Here is a 20,426-nt window from a genome sequence, read left to right on the forward strand (position 1 = left end):
TCAGCAGGTCTGCATCTGTGTAAAGAAACCTCCGAAGTTGCATGGCTGAAGTTCAGGGTTTTGAAAGAGTATTTGGATAAGCTCTTAGAAAGTGTGCCTGTGTGTTTTAATAAAATCCTACTAGATGGAGTGGTGGTGTAATGGCCTATCATTCCTCTGGTTTTGCCTGGTTAACCTAGCTTCCCTTAGACTTCTGGCTCCTCTTCTTCCTCCTCCATTTGTGTCATGTACGGTATGATTCCCACTGGTATCAAGTACTAGCTCAACAACTGTGTTGAAATACTGTACCTGCCAAAAGTATTGCAAAGATACGGGCGGATGGTGATGCTAAATTGCCTCTTAATGTCGAAAGATGTGTAGGTTAAGTCAGTGTTTTTCAAACTTTTTTTTCCGGGGACCCATTTTTACCAACTGGCCAACTTTTGGGACCCACGCTGGCCGGCCTTCGCGACCCACGCCGGCCGGCCTTCGCGACCCACGCCGGCCGGCCTTCGCGACCCACCATTTTCTCTTACCTTGTTTGCTGCTGACAAAATTGTGGAATCGCAATCTCGCCCAAAGCACGTAAAGGCGACATTCGGGGACTGTGACCTGCTCTCTGCCTCCCTCAGGCAGGAAGATTACATAGAATTTTTAAAAAGATCTTCTGCGTCTCCGATTGCACAAATTCGCTGATTTCAGCCGCAGCAGCCAGCTTTTATATTGAATTTTTATTTATTTTTTGTAAATTGTAACAATGTCATCGTCAGACTCTTCAGATTCTTCCTGTTTCTTCGCTTCCTTTTTCTCTTCTGCAGCACCAGGGGCAGCGGTGGAAACAACTGCTGCAGCAGCTGGGGCACTGCTACCAGTACCAACGTTGCAGATCAGACTATTGACGTCATTGATGCCTTGGCAAACAGACTAGGCCAGAAAGGCTCAACGTTCACGCCAGCTGTTTTAATCAGGGCATTGAGTTTGTCTTCAGTGATAGTGACCTCGTCGTCGTGCAGGATGAGCGCGCTGTAGATACAGGCGAGTTCCGAGGTGGAGGCCATAGCGCTGGATCTATGCCGGTGGGTCTGATGGTGCTAATCGCCGGACTTAACTTCGTTCAGAAGAACCGAGCAAGGACTTCCGAACCGGGCAGAGCGAGCAGCAGCCGGCTTTTAACTATGCCGGCTGCGAGCGGCCTTTTTACCAAATTAAAGAAATGCGGCCGCACTGCGCATGTGTGCCCGATCATCGGTGCGCATGCGCAAAACCCTGCGCATGCGTAAAACTCAACTTTGAAGATCACTGGGTTAGGTGGTGTAACAGGGATAGGGCAGGGGAGTGGGTCTAGGTGGGGTGCCTTGTCAGAGGGTCGGTGCAGACTTGATGGGCCAAATGGCCCTCCTTCTGCACTGTGTAGATTCTATGAAAAACAATTTAGGTGAAGGCGTTCTAAGTACAACAATAAACATTTCAGTAGCTGCAATAAGTCACAAGATATGGCTAAAAGTATCCACAGGCAATTTAAGTGAGCCTTTAGCCAAATGCTTCTGTCCTGATGAATAGGTCCTGGCAAACAAAGGCTTTTAAACTGTGGTTTAAAGGGCACACGGAAAGACAGATGTAGTATGATTTAAGATATGTAATGTCATTCCAGCCTAATTCTGTTGATCACACATGGCCGGATCGACATTCAGCTCTCACTGAAACTCCATGGAATTTATGCCTTGCCAAGGTATTCTGCAGCACCAACCCCAAGTGTTCATTATCCATGTCAGAAACTTCTGATTTTACTGGGCTCATCCACCCTTAAAGACCATGGGTGAAATTCTCCGTTATCGGCGCAAAGTCCGCCGATCGGCGCAAAAAATGGCGCAAATCCGACTTGCGTCACGTCGGAAAAATGGGTCGAAAGTCTCCGGCCCGAAATGGGCTAGCAGCGACGTAACGGGATCCGCGCTTGCGCACGTGGTTTACGCCATGCAGCGTCATACGCGCCGCACGGCGTGACGGCTCATAAGGCTGCGCTGCTCCCCCCCACCCGACCGGAACACCCGACCGGAACACCCGACTGGATGGCTGGCCGCCGCTCAGCCCCGAGGTTCGAGTCACGGGATGTGGAGGCGCTCTTGGATGCAGTGGAGCAGAGGAGGGACGCCCTGTATCCCGGGCACGGCCGCAGAGTTGCCCCATGCCACAGCCGGCGTCTGTGGAGGGATGTGGCAGAGGCCGTCACCGCTGTGGCCCTGACACCACGGACAGGCACCCAGTGCCACAAGAAGGTGAACGACGTCGTCAGAGCAGGCAGGGTGAGCCTCCCCCATATCCCCCCTCCCCCATATCCCCCCCTCCCCCATATCCCCCCTCCCCCATATCCCCCCTCCCCCATATCCCCCCTCCCCCATATCCCCCCTCCCCCATATCCCCCCTTCCCCATATCACCCCCTCCCCCATATCCCCCATATCCCCCCTCCCCATATCCCCCCTCCCCCATATCCCCCCTCCCCCATATCCCCCCCTCCCCCATATCCCCAAGTGAATCCAGCCCTAACCTTAACCTCTGCAATGCACGCGCAACCGATGGCGTGCATTCATATACCTGCCTAACAGTGTTGCCTTTTACCCCTGCCACCACTCCCACCCACCTCCCCACCCCCCCCCCTACAGGAGAAGCGCGCACACAACAATAGGGAGCATGTGAGGACTGGAGGAGGCCCCTGACCGAACACAAGGAAAGGGCCCTGGAACTGGCTGGCGGACCTGAGGACCGGGAGGTTGCTGATGCAGAGGTCGGGGGCGTACTAGCAAGTGAGCCACCGACAGCCCGTCCCCATATCCCCCCTCCCCTATATCCCCCTCCCCCATATCACCTGATCACTGCCTGCGTGTCTCACCATGCATGCTTCATTGTGTATCGCAGGACCAAACGTCCAGGCACCCATCCCCGCAGATGCAGACCGCCCGCAGGATGCCCCTCGGAGGCCACGGGAGACAGAGAGACCCGGACCCTCCAGCATGCGACGCCCGCAGGATGCCCCTCGGAGGCCACGGGAGACAGAGAGACCCGGACCCTCCAGCATGCGACGCCCGCAGGATGCCCCTCGGAGGCCACGGGAGACAGAGAGACCCGGACCCTCCAGCATGCGACGCCCGCAGGATGCCCCTCGCACACCACGGGAGACGGAGAGAACTGGAGCAACAGGGAGACGACACCCCCGTCACGTGCGGGAGCGACCACCCAGCGACGAGGGGGGCAGCCACAGGCCCCCGTCACATCCGAGCCAGGACACCACTACCCGGGACAGCACTGCCCAGGATACCCCTACCCGGGACAGCACTACCCAGGAAGACGAAATACCGGACAGTGACTCAGAGTGGATGGGTGGAGACGAACCCCCACCCCAAAGTGCCATGGACTCAGAGTGGGACGAAGAGCATGACACAACGCCACTGCTGTCACCAACACCCTCCACCATCGCAGAAACACTCACCTCGGTTGGGCACTTTAGTGATGAGGCGTCTGGTACACTCACTGGTGCGCACAACACAGCCGTCCCGGTACAGCAGGTGGAGGTAGGAGCAGCAGAGGGGCCGGGCGGTCGGAGGGCAGCCCAGCCCAAGCGAACATCTGCCGCCCAGATGGATCCCGGGTTCCTGGAGTTTCCACACCCACACATAGATCCGATGCAACCACCAGCCCGGAGACGAGCGAAGAGGGTGACGGCCGGCTTGCGGCGGCTGCAGTCGCAGGTGGAGGAGTCCACCCGCGTCCAGGAGCTGCAAGTGGTGCCGGTCATGCGTGCCACCCAGGCCGACACCGCACGGGTGGCGTCCGCGGTGAGGCAATGGGTGCGACGGTGTCAGACATGGGGAACGGTTTGCGAGGCCTGGGGCTTTCCGTGCAGGCGGCGTCTGTGGCCCAGGACATGGCTGCCCTCTCACAGGAGGCCATGAGCCAGTGCCAGCGCCAGATGGCAGAGGCGCTCAACACCAGAGCCCAGTCTCAGCAGGCCATGGCCCAGTCTCTGCAGGCCATGGCCCAGTCTCTGCAGGCCATCGCTGAGGGCATCGGCGCCAGTGGCCATGTGCGAGCCGGCGTCGCACTGTCACAGACAGGGTTTGCCAACCCCCCTGGGCTCCATGGCTGCAAACCTGCAGACCCCTGTCGATACCAGCACGGGTTCCAGGACTGGCAGCGCCAGATGTCGGGGGGGCGTCGGATGGCCAGTCCGTTCGCATCCCCCACCCATGTAGAGGCCTGGCGGCCATCGGGCACCCCGAGGGAGGAGGAGGTGGTGTGGTCCGTCCCGGCTCCCTATGTAGGGGAGGTCCCGGAACACCGCGACACCTCGGACTCCCCCCCCCTTCCGTCCCAGGTGCATCGGGTGGGCAACGGGCAGGACAGGCAGCTCGCCATCCCAGTCGCCCGGGCCGCAGCCTGGCCCATCTAGGCCAGGACGCCCCAGGAAACGGCCGCCAAAGGGATCCAGTGTCAGAGGGCAGGAATCACAGGAGTCCACCTCCAGTTCTGCTGTACCGTCTGGGGAACCACGTAGACGTAGTCAAAGGGCCTGTAAGGCCAAACAATTAGACACTGAGTAAGTTGGCACGGTTGCAGGGCACAGATGAGTTTTAGGGGCTAGGGCACGTGCATGAACTCCTTTGGTTATTAAAGTCAATGTTACACCTACAGAAGCTGCCTTTGTGCTCTGTCCTAAGTGTGCGGGGGTGTCATGTACGTTGAGCGCAAGTGTGTGTGTGAGGGGTGGTCTTACCTCAGCCCCAGGTGAGTCTGCCCCCTTCCCCCCGGGCCGCCATCAACATCCCCCCGGGCAGAGGACGGGACCGTGCGCTGCAGTGTCACAGCCGCATGCAGGGATGGTCCGGGTGGATGGTGGTACTGTGGCCATGGGTCAGACATAGTCCAACGATGTAGAGCCAGGAGCTCACCGCAGGGCGGGTTGTCATCATCCTCCATGGCCTGCAATAGACACGCGTTCACCCGCAACTGTGTGAGCCCGGCCCGTTGTGCCGCAGGTGGATCGGCAATGGGGGAGGGTGGTGTGCATGCGGGTGGGCTGGGTGGGGTTGGGGAGGGGGGTGAGGGTGCTGGGTGGGTGGATGGGTGGGGGGTGTGGGTGGTCGGCTGTTGCCATGGTGTGCAGTCTGTGGCCATACTACCCGATTCCCACGCCCATCTAGTCAGTGAAGCGGGCGGCTATCAGTCTGTCCCGTGCCCGCTGGGCCAGCCGGTAACGGTGGACAGCCACCCGCCTGTGTCTACCCCGTCTGCCCTGACCATTACCCCATCCCCCTCATCTGGGGAGGACTGCGCCTCTTCCTGCTGCTCCTCCACTCCGCCCTCCTCTGCCTGCGGCACATCGCCCCTCTGCTGGGCTATGTTGTGCAGGACGCAGCACACCACAATGATGCGGCCGACCCTATCTGACCGATACTGGAAGGCGCCCCCAGAGAGGTCCAGGCACCTGAAACGCATCTTCAGCACGCCAAAGCACCTCTCTATCACTCCCCTTGTCGCTACATGGGCATCATTGTAGCGGTTCTCCGCCTCATTGCGTGGCCTCTGTATAGGCGTCATCAGCCACGATCGCAATGGGTAGCCCATGTCGCCCAGCAACCAGCCCCTCAGCCGGGGATGGCGTCCCTCGTACATGCTGGGGATGGATGACCGCGATAACACGTATGAGTCGTGTACACTGCCTGGGTAACGGGCGCAGACTTGCAGGATCATCATGCGGTGGTCGCAGACCACCTGTACGTTCATCGAGTAGGTCCCCTTCCTATTGGTGAACACGGCCCTGTTATCTGCAGGTGGCCGCACGGCGACGTGCATCCCATCAAACGCGCCCTGGACCATGGGGAACCCGGCCACGGCAGAGAAGCCCACGGCATCTTGGCTGGCCTGGTCCACAGGCGGATGTAGCGGTGCGCCATGGCATATAGGGCATCTGTCACTGCCCGGATGCACCGATGCACCGATGTCTGCGATATGCCGGACAGGTCCCCACTCGGTGCCTGGAATGACCCCGTTGCATAAAAGTTCAGGGCCACCGTAACCTTGACGGACACGGGGGGAGGGTGTCCCCCGCCAGTGCCACGCGGTGACAGGTGTGCCAGCAGGTGGCAGATGTGTGCCACGTTTTCCCGCCTCATCCGGAGTCTCCTCCTGCATTCCCGGTCCGTGAGGTCCTGGTATGACTGCCGGGGCCGGTACACACGGGGCGCCATCGGGTGCCTCCGTTGCCGTGGGGCCGCGACATCCTCCTCCCCCTTCTCGTCCTGTCGGTCAGGTGTGCCTCCAGCCTGGGCGGCTGCCGCCTGCCCCTCTGCGGCAGCCTGCACCGCCTCTCTGGCATGCTGCTCCTCCTCCTCCTCATCCAGGGCAACATGGACATTAGCGGCTGCCGCCACGGCGGCCAACATCGCTGGATGATCGGAAAACATGACGGCCTGGTTTGAGGGGGGGGGGGAACGATGACATGTCATCATTGCCCATATCCCCTCCTTCCCCCCAGCCAGGTGGCATGGACCGCATGGGTCCAACTGTTGGAGGCTGGCACCTGGCCAGATGGACCAACTCACTTGCCCTCGCACCCCCCCTCCCCGGCACGGACCCGCCATCCCCCTCCCCGGCACGGACCCACCCCCATCCCCCTCCCCGGCACGGACCCCCCATCCCCCTCCCCGGCACGGACCCCCCATCCCCCTCCCCGGCACGGACCCCAACCTCCTCCCCGACACGGACCCCCCATCCCCCTCCCCGGCACGGACCCCCCCAACCTCCTCCCCGGCACGGACCCCCCCAACCTCCTCCCCGGCACGGACCCCCCCATCCCCCGCCCCGGCACGGACCCCAACCTCCTCCCCGGCACGGACCCCCCATCCCCCTCCCCGGCACGGACTCCCAATCCCCCTCCCCGGCCCGGACTCCAACCTCCTCCCCGGTACGGACCCCCCATCCCCCTCCCCGGCACGGACCCCCCCAACCTCCTCCACGGCACGGACCCCCCATCCTCCTCCCCGCACGGACCCCCCTCCCGGCACTCCCCCGGAGCCCAGCCCACTCTAACCACCTCCCCCCGCCGCACACACACACACACAACCCGAGACACACCTCTCCCCACACATTCAGACTGCGGCCACGCCATCGCCTGCCCAGCGGCCAACCCCCCAGGCCGTCACTCACCTCCACGCTGGTCGGCGTGAACCTGGAGCACAGGTTCACGCCGATGAAAAGGAGGTTTGATTTACATCGACGTGAACGGTCATCACGTCGACGGGACTTCGGCCCATCCAGAAGGGAGAATATCGGCAGGCCCAAAATCGGCTGCCTTGCGCAGACCCGTGCCATTCTCCGACGTCAGCGGCGCCATTAACGCCCCGCCAACTTTTCTCCCTTCAGAGACTTCGGCAACCGGCGGGGGCGGGATTCACGGCGGCCAACGGCCATTCTCCGACCCGCTGGGGGGTCGGAGAATGACGCCCCATGTTCGGGATTCTCCTTTCTGACGGCAGAGTGTTGACGCCGTCGTAAAAACTGGAGAGTTTAACGACGGCGTCATCGGATCGCTAAGTGTAGCGATCCTCTGACCTACAGGAGGCCAGCACTGCACTGGAGCGACCCACGCTCCAAATGGGCGCCGCGGGTCTGCACATGTGCGCGGCGACCGGTGCGCATGCGCGGTAGCTTCCTTCTCCACGCTGGCCCCGATGCAACATGGCGTAGGGCTACAGGGGCTGGCGCGGAGAAAAAGAGGCCCCCACCAGGAGCGGCTGGACCGCCGATCGGTAGGCCCCGACCACGGGCCAGGCCATGGTGGAGGCCCCCCCGGGGTCGGACCCCCTCCCCCAACCAGGTCGCCCCCGACAGAATGGATGCCGAGCTCCCGCCGGGTAAGACCAGATGTGAACGCCGCCGCCGGGACTCGGGCTTTTTTGGCGGCCACTCGGCCCAGCCCGGGCGGAGAATCGCCGGGGGGGGGGGGGGGGGGGCGCTGACCGGAGAATCGGCGGACTGGCGTTGCGTGAATCCCGCCACGCCCGGCCATTCTCCGAACAGGCGTGGGCTGAGAGAATCCCGCCCCATAAGACATAGAAGCAGAATTAGGCCACTCGGCCCATCGATTCTGCTCCCCCATTCAATCATGCCTGATATTTTTCTCATCCCCATTCTCCTGCCTTCTCCCCATAACCCCTGATCCCCTTATTAATCAAGAACCCATCTATCTCTGTCTTAAAGACACTCAGTGATTTGGCAAATGAAATTAAAATACTAGCAATTTCCAAATGGGGTCAGCAATCTTGGACAGGAACTCTAGCAGGTTTTTGTGGAGCTTGGGCTACTGAGGCCAACTTAAGTGGTCCAATTGTAAAGCCCATGAAGAGGAACTAATTTATCACCAACCAGTGATATAACTCAGGACCTTCATAAACAGTAGATTATCAGGGGAGGTTTCCTGACGTATATTTATAAAGCTTTTGAAACAAGCAACAATAAATGCGGGATACTGCTACTTTAAACACTTCCTATGTAATTCTATTTGGCAAATACATAATTTATAAATAAATCTGCTTTTGAGAGACCTATTATAAACTAATTACCAATATGGCTGCAGGTGTGGGCACTTATTGTAAATTTATTCTTACTCTACCAAAACACAAAGTTTAAGTGGCTGTCATGATTCATAGAGAAGTTCTCAGGAACGTGGAAGCCCCTCTGCAGTTTCCTTTGTTTGTTGGAGCCAACAGATTTGACTTGTTCTTCGATTGATAAGAAAGAAAAAGCACTGGTCATGGTTTCAAACAGGATGGAAAACAACCCCAAAACAATAAAGACTAATGTATTTTTGTAGAACAGATTGCTGGTGCACGTAATCTTGAGCAAATTGTTAAGGTAATATCTTTCTCAGCCTATATTCATAACACCAGTCTTGGTACTTAACAGACAGTAAATCCTTTCCTATTCTCTGGTTTGAAGGTCTTTGTTAAAATGAAACGGTTTGGGGTACGATTTAACGGCCTCGTCGCACCCAACATGGTGACGCGATGAGGCCGATGAATCTCGCTAGGTCTCTCACTAGAATTTCATATTTAAATGAACATAAGAACATAAGAACTAGGAGCAGGAGTAGGCTATCTGGCCCCTCGAGCCTGCTCCACCATTCAATGAGATCATGGCTGATCTTTTGTGGACTCAGCTCCACTTTCCGGCCCGAACACCATAACCCTTAATCCCTTTATTCTTCAAAAAACTATCTATCTTTATCTTAAAAACATTTAATGAAGGAGCCTCTACTGCTTCTCTGGGCAAGGAATTCCATAGATTCACAACCCTTTGGATGAAGAAGTTCCTCCTAAACTCAGTCCTAAATCTACTTCCCCTTATTTTGAGGCTATGCCCCCTAGTTCTGCTTTCACCCGCCAGTGGAAACAACCTGCCCACATCTATCCTATCTATTCCCTTCATAATTTTATATGTTTCTATAAGATCCCCCCTCATCCTTCTAAATTCCAACGAGTACAGTCCCAGTCTACTCAACCTCTCCTCGTAATCCAACCCCTTCAGCTCTGGGATTAACCTAGTGAATCTCCTCTGCACACCCTCCAGCACCAGTGCGTCCTTTCCCAGGTAAGGAGACCAAAACTGAAACACAATACTCCAGGTGTGGACTCACTAACACCTTATACAATTGCAGCATAACCTCCCTAGTCTTAAACTCCCCCCTCTAGCAATGAAGGACAAAATTCCATTTGCCTTCTTAATCACCTGTTGCACCTGTAAACCAACTTTTTGCGACTCATGCACTAGCACACCCAGGTCCCTCTGCACAGCAGCATGTTTTAATATTTTATCATTTAAATATTAACCCCTTTTGCTGTTATTCCTACCAAAATGGATAACCTCACATTTGTCAACATTGTATTCCATCTGCCAGACCCTAGCCCATACACTTAGCCTATCCAAATCCCTCTGCAGACTTCCAGTATCCTCTGCACTTTTTGCTTCACCACACATCTTAGTGTCGTCTGCAATCTTGGACACATTGCCCTTGGTCCCCAACTCCAAATCATCTATGTAAATTGTGAACAATTGTGGGCCCAATACTGATCCCTGAGGGACACCACTAGCTACTGATTGCCAACCAGAGAAACACCCATTAATCCCCTCTCTTTGCTTTCTATTAATGAACCAATCCTCTATCCATGCTACTACTTTCCCCTTAATGCCATGCATCTTTATCTTATGCAGCAACCTTTTGTGTGGCACCTTGTCAAAGACTTTCTGTAAATCCAGATATACCACATCCATTGGCTCCCCGTTATCTACCGCACTGGTAATGTCCTCAAAAAATTCCACTAAATTATTTAGGCACGACCTGCCCTTTATGAACCCATGCTGCGTCTTCCCAATGGGACAATTTCCATCCAGATGCCTCGCTATTTCTTTCTTGATGATAGATTCCAGCATCTTCCCTACTACCGAAGTTAAGCTCACTGGCCTATAATTACCCGCTTTCTGCCTACCTCCTTTTTTAAACAGTGGAGTCACGTTTGCTAGTTTCCAATCCGCCGGGGCCACCCCAGAGTCTAGTGAATTTTGGTAAATTATCACTAGTGCATTTGCAATTTCCCTAGCCATCTCTTTTAGCACTCTGGGATGCATTCCATTAGGGCCAGGAGACTTGTCTACCTTTAGCCCCATTAGCTTGCCCATCACGACCTCCTTAGTGATAACAATCCTCTCAAGGTCCTCACCTGTCATAGCCTCATTTCCATCAGTCACTGGAATGTTATTTGTGTCTTCCACTGTGAAGACCGACCCAAAAAACCTGTTCAGTTCCTGAGCCATTTCCTCATCTCCCATTATTAAATCTCCCTTCTCATCCTCTAAAGGACCAATATTTACCTTAGCCACTCTTTTTTAAAAAATATATTTGTAGAAACTTTTACTATCTGTTTTTATATTCTGAGCAAGTTTACTCTTATAATCTATCTTACTCTTCTTTATAGCTTTTTTAGCTTTCTGTTGCCCCCTAAAGATTTCCCAGTCCTCTAGTCTCCCACTAATCTTTGCTACTTTGTATGCTTTTTCCTTCAATTTGATACTCTCCATTATTTCCTTAGATATCCACGGTCGATTTTCCCTCTTTCTACCGTCCTTCCTTTTTGTTGGTATAAACCTTTGCTGAGCACTGTGAAAAATTGCTTGGAAGGTTCTTCACTGTTCCACCATAAAGCCTTTGCTCCCAGTCTACCTTAGCTAATTCTTCTCTCATCCCATTGTAATTTCCTTTGTTTAAGCACAAAACACTAGTGTTTGATTTTACCTTCTCACCCTCCATCTGTATTTTAAATTCCACCATATTGTGATCGCTCCTTCCGAGAGGATCCCTAACTATGCGATCCTGAATCAATCCTGTCTCATTACACAGGATCAGATCTAGGACCGCTTGTTCCCTCGTAGGTTCCATTACATACTGTTTTAGGAAACTATCGCGGATACATTCTATAAACTCCTCCTCAAGGCTGCCTTGACCGACCTGGTTAAGCCAATCGACATGTAGATTAAAATCCCCCCATGATAACTGCTGTACCATTTCTACATGCATCAGTTATTTCTTTGTTTATTGCCTGCCCCACCATAATGTTACTATTTGGTGGCCTATAGACTACTCCTATCAGTGACTTTTTCGCCTTACTATTCCTGATTTCCACCCAAATGGATTCAACCTTATCCTCCATAGCACCGATGTCATCCCTTACTATTGCTCGGGTGTCATCCTTAAATAACAGAGCTACACCACCTCCCTTACCATCCACTCTGTCCTTCCGAATAGTTTGATACCCTCGGATATTTAACTCCCAGTCGTGACCATCCTTTAACCATGTTTCAGTAATGGCCACTAAATCATAGTCATTCACGATGATTTGCGCCACCAACTCATTTACCTTATTCCGAATACTACGAGCATTCAGGTAAAGTACACTTATGTTGGCTTTTTTACCTCTGTTCTGAATCTTAACACCTTGATCAGTAACCTCTCCTAAGTTATATTTCCTCTTAACTTTTCTCCTAATTTTCCTTGTCGTTGAACCCATATCTTCATGTAACAACCTGCCGCGTCGCTTACCATTAATGTCTTTACTTCCCGTTTTATTCTTTTTAGTATTCCTGGTCCTATTCACTGAGCTCCCCTTTCACTGTACCTTGTACTGTCGCCGTTTTTGATTTTTGACTATGGCTTCTCTGCCTTACACTTTCCCCCTTACTGCCTTTTGTTTCTGTCCCTGTTTTACTACCTTCCAACTTCCTGCATCGGTTCCCATCCCCCTGCCACATTAGTTTAAACTCTCCCCAACAGCCCTAGCAAACACCCCCCCTAGGACATCAGTTCCAGTCCTGCCCAGGTGCAGACCATCTGGTTTGTACTGGTCCCACCTCCCCCAGAACCGGTTCCAATGCCCCAGGAATTTGAATCCCTCCCTCTTGCACCATCTCTCGAGCCACGCATTCATCCATGTCTATCCTGACATTCCTACTCTGACTAGCTCGTGGCACTGGTAGCAATCCTGAGATTACTACCTTTGAGGTCCGTACGGCTCATTTAAATATGCTTGCGCCGTATCCTCCTGGGGCTTGGGAAGTAACGCCTCGTCAGTGAAGTGAGGACCAGGCGCCGTTTTGTACCTAATGGCACCGGAGGTGTCTTCCAAGTCTTTGGAGACCCCTGGATGGTTGGGGATGGGGCAGGGTGGCTCCCTGGCTCTCCATCTGGCACCTGGGTAGCTTGGCGTTGCCAGCCTGGCACCGCCACCCTGGGACTGCCAGGGAGTCTGGGTGGCACTGCCAGGGTGCCTGGGTAGCACAGCCAAGGGTCTGGGCCTGAAAGGTGATTGGGCGGGTGAAGGGTGGGGATTGTGAAAAGGGAGGGGCCAAAAAGAGGGGTTGGGGAGGCCTGAAAAGGGAAGAGCCCTCAGTGACCCCATAGTGCGGTGTCCTCACTTGGTGAGGGTGTGGGGGGGGGGGGGGGGGGGTTTACGGGTAATGTCCATGTGTGGGTGGGTGACATTGCCCATGGGTGGGGGGAACCCTCAAGCTCATTTAGAGATTGGGGCACCCTTTCAAAATAGTGCCCCGATCGCTGAGGAGCCGGTTCAGCTCCCAGTGATGAAATGTTGAAAGTATTTCCAAGTCTGGGCTTGACTGGGGAGAAACTCCCCAAGGCCCAAGAAAATGACTAAGTTTGACTAAGTGTGGTTGAATAGCGTTGTGGATCTCACCCAGAAAGCCAGAGATAAACACCCCCCCAAACCCGCCCACAATGACACTTGGGGCGCAATTCTCCGGAAAGATTTCCAAGTGTGATAGTGAGCGGGAACTGCCGTGAGATTCCCGGCACTCGGCCCAGCAACGCTAGTCAATGCTAACTGGTCCACTTAACGAAGTCCCACGCGTTTCTCGCTGCAAATGAGGGCTCTCCATCTCATTCGCCTGCACGGCACTCGCCAGCTCCCCCGCTAACAACGCCGAACAGGGGACTTCCGGTGATGACAGGCTGGATTCTCCGTTCTGGAAACTAAGTCTTACGTCTGCGTGGAAACAGTGGCACGCCAGGAAAACTGAGCAAAATGGCCACCGATTCCCTGTTCCGAGGGGACTAGCAGCCAGGCAGCGTAGAGTTCCCAGCTCTAGCTGCCGATACGGCCTGGAGAGTTGCCGGGTCCATGGCCGTGCATGCGCACGCCGGCGGCCTGCAGTGGCCGCGCCGTGCTTCACGGTGGACGCAGCCCGCGGACCTGGCCCGCGAAATAGACCCCCGCCTTCGGCCAGCTCGCGTGCCCCAGACCGCCCCACAACAGTGCCCCCAGCCCCGAATATGTCTCCCCTCTGTCCACGGATCAGCCCTCCCCCGACTGTGGCGGTGCTGGATTGAGTCTGCAGACGCCACGCTGAGTTCCCAACGGGTGAGACCACACGTGTCCCACGCCGTCAGGAATGGAGCATCGTGGGGCAGGCCTCAGCTAACGTTCGGAGGCTGTTCAGGGGGCGGAGCGTCGCAAAAGTGCCGCTGCCCCCCCCGATTTTGGCGTCATTGGGGATTCTCCGCTGTGTCGCCGAATGCGATTTCGGTGTCAGGGATCGGAGAATCCAGTCCGACATGTAGGCGGAGATCGCACAATGGGAAGATCCTGCTCGAGGTTTTGGCTTTTTTTATTCGGGCAAAGGAACCTTTTTATTTTCACCTGGTCACAAACAAGTTTGGGGGGAGTGGGGGACACACGAGTGAGGGGGCGAGCTACTTCACCCGGGCCCGGAATTACACCGGGGTGGGGGGGCACTTGATACATGCCCGGGGGAGGGGGCGCAGAGGAGAAAAGAGCTCCCTTCAACTCACTCCTTCTCCTCCTGGTTAAATAGATGGCGGGGTTAGAGGGGTGGGTGGGAGGGGGCAGAGGGGTGGGCTGGAATAATGAACTGGATGAAGATTATTACAGTAATTAAATAAAGGTCTCTGGAAGAAGAGGACATGGAGCCGGCCGCACCCTCTCTCCCCGGTTTGCCGAGGAGCTGGGGTGGATAGGGGGTAAACCGAAGGTCGGCTCTCCAGAGGCAGGGTGGGGGACCCCGTTCCGGGGGGGTTACAAGCTGGGACCGGTGGCATGCAGTTTTGGCCGGGCGGGTTGGGGGTGTGTGGGGGGAGGGATGGAGTTAGTCTCAAGCCGCCAGTTTCTTCATTTGAGCGTCCAGGCTGACGAAGTTCACATGAACGACCACCAAGTTGTCCCTCATGGTCTTCTGCACCTGCGTCAAGAGAGTGGAGTTTTCCTTCATGATGTTTACGATCGTCTGCCGCGTGCTGTCCATGTGGGTTAACAGCCGCCCAAACTGCATGGTTTGTTCGTGAAGGTCCTTCACGGCCACCAGCCTCTCCACAACCTATGGCAGGGTGGTGGCCAGGGCGTCCCACTTCTGCACAAGGTCTTAGAGCTCGGCGACCTTGCTCTGAGTCTCCGCTTCCTCGTTGCTGCCTTGTGTTTGGCAACCTCATTCAGCTTGGCCAGCACGCTCTGCAGTCGGGCTTCCACCGGGTCCAGCGTCACCGGGTCCATGGTGCTCACTTTGCTCTGCGGAACCTCCAAGGTGCCCATCAGACACGTTCCCTGCAGTCGAATGCTCAGTGAGTTTTGTCTGTTGGAGCAGGTCCCCACCGCTGCCTCAAGGTCCGCCAGTCGCTTCTCCAGTTCCGCTACCTTCGCTTTCTGGGTGAACCTGGTCTGCTCTGGTTCGTAGTACAGCTCGTAGGTGATCACATTGCTCTTTCCGGCGCTGCCGGGGAATCTGCCTGCCAGCTGCGTGGGTCCTATCCCGCTCTTGGCGACGTCGAGTTGGGTGAGCAGGCACTTGACCAGCACACCCTCCGGATCCGTCAGGTCAATGGTGGCGTTGGGGTCCAGCACCTTCTCCAGTTGCGGGGCAACCAGGTGCTGCTTCAGGCTGGCCACCTGGTTGGCGAGCGCCACAGGAGTCAGCTTCTCCTCGGAGGCAGACTCCTTCATCGAGTTCTTAATCTGCTCCACTTCCTCGGCGAGCTCCTTCATCTCGTGGAGGAGGCGCTGGTGTTTCTGCTTGAATCTCATAATCAGCAGACTCGTAACCGGTTTTCCTGGCCTTGCTTCTCTGATCGGAGAAGTCGATGTCTTTGGTGCTGACACATCAGGAGATTTAATAATGGGAGATGAGGAAATGGCTGAGGAACTGAACAGGTTTTTTGGGTCGGTCTTCACAGTGGAAGACACAAATAACATTCCAGTGACTGATGGAAATGAGGCTATGACAGGTGAGGATCTTGAGAGGATTGTTATCACTAAGGAGGTAGTGATGGGCAAGCTAATGGGGCTAAAGGTAGACAAGTCTCCTGGCCCTGATGGAATGCATCCCAGAGTGCTAAAAGAGATGGCTAGGGAAATTGCAAATGCACTAGTGATAATTTACCAAAATTCACTAGACTCTGGGGTGGTCCTGGCGGATTAGTAGGGAAGATGCTGGAATCTATCATCGAGGAAGAAATAGCGAGGTATCTGAATGGAAATTGTCCCATTGGGCAGACGCAGCATGGGTTCATAAAGGGCAGGTCGTGCCTAACTAATTTAGTGGAATTTTTTGAGGTCATTACCAGTGCGGTAGATAACTGGGAGCCAATGGATGTGGTATATCTGGATTTCGAGAAAGCCCTTGACAAGGTGCCACACAAAAGGTTGCTGCATAAGATAAAGATGCATGGCATTAAGGGTAAAGTAGTAGCATGGATAGAGGATTGGTTAATTAATAGAAAGCAAAGAGTGGGGATTAATGGGTGTTTCTCTGGTTGGCAATCAGTAGATAGTGGTGTCCCTCAGGGATCAGTGTTGGGCCCACAATTGTTCACAATTTACATAGATGATTTGGAGTTGGGGACCAAGGGCAGTGCGTCCAAGTTTGCAAACGACACTAAGATGAGTGGTAAAGCAAAAAGTGCAGAGGATACTGGAAGTCTGCAGAGGGATTTGGATAGGTTAAGTGAATGGGCTCGGTTCTGGCAGATGGAATACAATGTTGACAAATGTGAGGTTATCCATTTTGGTAGGAGTAACAGCAAAAGAGATTATTATTTAAATGATAAAATATTAAAACATGCTGCTGTGAAGAGAGACCTGGGTGTACTAGTGCATGAGTCGCAAAATGTTGGTTTACAGGTGCAACAGGTGATTAAGAAGGCAAATGGAATTTTGCCCTTCATTGCTAGACGGATGGAGCTTAAGACTAGGGAGGTTATGCTGCAATTGTATAAGGTGTTAGTGAGGCCACACCTGGAGTATTGTGTTCAGTTTTGGTCTCCTTACCTGAGAAAGGACGCACTGGCGCTGGAGGGTGTGCAGAGGAGATTCACTAGGTTAATCCCAGAGCTGAAGGGGTTGGATTACGAGGAGAGGTTTGGTAGACTGGGACTGTACTCGTTGGAATTTAGAAGGATGAGGGGGGATCTTATAGAAACATATAAAATTATTAAGTTAAAATAGATAGGATAGATGTGGGCAGGTTGTTTCCACTGGCGGGTGAAAGCAGAACTAGGGGGCATAGCCTCAAAATAAGGGGAAGTACATTTAGGACTGAGTTTAGGAGGAACTTTTTCACCCAAAGGGTTGTGAATCTATGGAATTCCTTGCCCAGTGAAGCAGTTGAGGCTCCTTCATTAAATGTTTTTAAGATAAAGATAGATAGTTTTTTGAAGAATAAAGGGATTAAGGGTTATGGTGTTCGGGCCGGAAAGTGGAGCTGAGTCCACAAAAGATCAGTCATAATCTCATTGAATGGCGGAGCAGGCTCGAGAGGCCAGATGGCCTACTCCTGCTCCTAGTTCTTATGACATGTTTGTCTTTAAACATGTTGTACAAAGCATTGGGATTCACCACGATGTGATCCACGCTGTCGCTGTTCAGCTCCTCCGTTACGAACTGCGCCTGGTCTTTCTCGGGCAGGTTGCTGGTTTCGTAGACGTCGGGCTCGTTGAAGGCGATGCCCAGCAGGTTGGCGTACTTGAGATCCGCCATTCGGTACCTGGCCACTGGAGCCGCTTCTTGGGGTTTAAAAACGGGCCAATTAATAATAAACCCGCTTGAATGGCCCAAGGCGACCAAGTACTTTGCAAAGGTGCTGCCGGAGTTGATGGGAAGGCGGAAGAACAATCTTGATGTGAGCTGGACAGGGCACATTGGTCGCTAAGGCTGAAGCCGAAAGCAAATGAACCGTCAAGAGCATTTATACTTTGCTTCCATAAGTATCATACCAAGGAAAAGGTCCTAAATTGGGCGAAGCAAAGGCGAGAGGTGAAGTGGGAGGGTGCTGGTATACAAATTTACCAAGATTTGACGATGGATTTGGCGAGAAGGCCAGTGGCCTTTGGACGGGTGAAGGTGGCACTCGAAACAAAGCCGTGCAGTTTGGTGTGGTCTATCCTGCAAAGTCGAGGGTAACATACAACTCGAAGGATTTCTACTTTAGAACGTTGGAGGCTGCGGAAGTTTTCGTGAAGGCCTAAGGATTGGGACTGAAATGAGAGATGGGATTGGAAATGAGATCTGGATTGAGGGGAAGGGGTCTGGGCTTAGTCTTTGTTTTTACGTTTATAGGGTTTTACAGTTGTGCATTGTGTGGTGGGAAAGTAGGGCTCTTGGGGTTGGTTGAATGTGGTAGGGTAGTCTAGCTGTGTTTATAGTTTTTCTTATAAGTACTTTGGGCTTGAAGGATATGTGCTCTAGCTTTGGTGAGGATCGTTGTTTTTTTTTGTGTTCCTGGGATTGGGAGGAGGGGTTTCGAGCAGGGGCCCCGCACTAGCAAGCAGAGTTTGGCTAGTGAACGGGAGTGTGTGTGTGTGTGGGGGGGGGGGGGGGGGGGGGGGGGGGGGCAGGTTGCAATGGGCCTGGGAGGCGGGAGGCGTGAAAGTGGGGGACGGGGGGTGGCGGCGAGAGAACCCCAGTCAGAATAGTAATGTGGAACATGAGGGGGTTAGGGGGCTGGTGAAGAGATAAAAGGTTTTCACACATCTGAAGAGCTTAAAGGCTGATGTATTGATGCTTCAGGAAACACATCTGAGGGTGAAAGATCAGGTGAGGCTTAGGAAGGGCTGGGTGAGTCAGGTATTCCACTCGGGGTTTGACCGTAGGGCTTGGGGTGTGGCGGGTACCGGTAGGTAAGAGGGTATGGTTTCAGATGGAGAAGGTGGTGGGGGACCAGAGGGGTAGGTATGTAGTAGTGGTGGGTGACTGGAGGGTAGGTTGGTGGCATTAGTGAGCACATACGGCCCCAACTGGGATGATGTGGGGTTTGCAAAGTAGGCGATAGGTGCTATCCCGGACCTGGATACCCATGAGCTGATAGGAGGGAGCGATTGGAACATGCTGTTGGAGCAGAAGGTGGACAAGTCCCAGCCCTGCTCGCTGTCCCAATCTGGGGCACAAAAGCATTGGCTGATCTTATGGGGGAGCTAGGAGGAGTAGATAGATGCAGGTTCCTACATCCAGTGGTGCGGGAGTATTCTTTTTTTCTCCCTGGTACACAAGGTGTATGCAAGAATTGACTTCTTCGTGGTGGAAAAGACGCTACTGGCTGGGATTCAGAGATCTGAGTACTCAGCAATCACAATTTTGGATCATGCCCCACACTGGATGGATAGGAAAAGGGGGTTGCTCAGAGGCCGAGGTGGAGAATAGATGTGGGGTTATTAGCAGACCAGAGCTTCTGTGAGAAGATTGGGAAGATGATCGAGGAGTATGCAATGTTTAATTGTATGAGGGAGGCCTCGCAATCGGGGTCTGGGAGGTGTTGAAGGCGGTAGTAATGGGGGAGGTGACTTTGTTTAAGGTTAAGGTAGACAGGGTGGAGAGGGAAAAATGCCAAAGACTGATAGAGGAGATTGTGGAGGTAGGTGGGAGGTATGCAAAGGGCACGTTCCCGGGTCTCCTGGTTAAGAAGGAGCTACAAGTGAGGTTCGATCAACTGTCCACGGGGAAAGCGGTACGTCAGCTGAGAAAGGCGAAGGGGGCGGTATATGAGTACGGGAAGAAGGCAGGACACATGCTGGCCGGCGAACTTTAGAGCGAGACAGTGGAGAGGTAGAGGTTTGGATACAGAATAAGGCGGGGAAGTTGGTGGTGGATCCGGAGCAGATTAATGAAGTATTTGAAAAATTTTATAGAAATCTATATAGGTGGGAGCCACCAGAGGAGGAACGGACGGTGAGGGAGTTCTTGAATGGATTAGAGTATCTGAGGTAGGGAGAGAAGGATAGGGCGGGCTAGGAAGAGTCTGTGAGGGTGCAAGAGGTGAAGGAGGCAATTGGGGGGGATGCAGGCAAGGAAAGCTGCCGGGCCTAACGGGTTCCCAGCCGAATTTTATATGAAATTTAAAGAAAAGCTGGCTCCGTTGATGGTGGGCGTGGGTGAAGACACGATGGACAAGGGTGTCTTGCCACAAACGATGGGGCAGGCTTCCATCCCGTTGCTGCTAAAGAAAGATAAGAACCCGGTGGAGTGTGGGTTGTATAGACCCATTTCTCTGCTGAATGTACATGCCAGAATATTGGCAAGGGTGTTAGCATTAAAGCTGGAGGGGTGTCTCCCGAAGGTGATCGGAGAGGATCAGACAGGGTTCGTTAAGGGAAGGCAGTTGTTCTAGAAAGTGAGTAGGTTGTTGAATGTAGTCCTCTCTCCAGTAGAGAGAAGGGAGATGGAAGTGGTGGTGGCTCTGGATGCAGAGAAGGCATTCGATCGGGTAGAATAGGGTTATCTGATGGTGGTACTGGAGAGGTTTGGGATTGGGCCGATCTTTGGGGCATGGATGCGGCTGCTATATAAGGAACCAAGGGCAAGTGTGCGCATGAATAATTCAAACTCGG

General features: G+C 53.9%; 1 protein-coding gene and 1 pseudogene across 2 annotated transcripts in view; both read right to left on the reverse strand.

Moving 5' to 3' along the window:
• The window catches only part of morn2 (MORN repeat containing 2), a 129,181-nt gene that overhangs the window by 62,334 nt on the left and 46,421 nt on the right, over positions 1–20,426 (reverse strand). The gene's annotated exons all lie outside the window — the stretch shown is intronic.
• On the reverse strand, positions 14,711–17,583 carry LOC140420266 (dynactin subunit 2-like; annotated as a pseudogene).

This window comes from Scyliorhinus torazame, chromosome 1, assembly GCF_047496885.1.
Source record: "Scyliorhinus torazame isolate Kashiwa2021f chromosome 1, sScyTor2.1, whole genome shotgun sequence".
Lineage (NCBI taxonomy): Eukaryota > Metazoa > Chordata > Chondrichthyes > Carcharhiniformes > Scyliorhinidae > Scyliorhinus > Scyliorhinus torazame.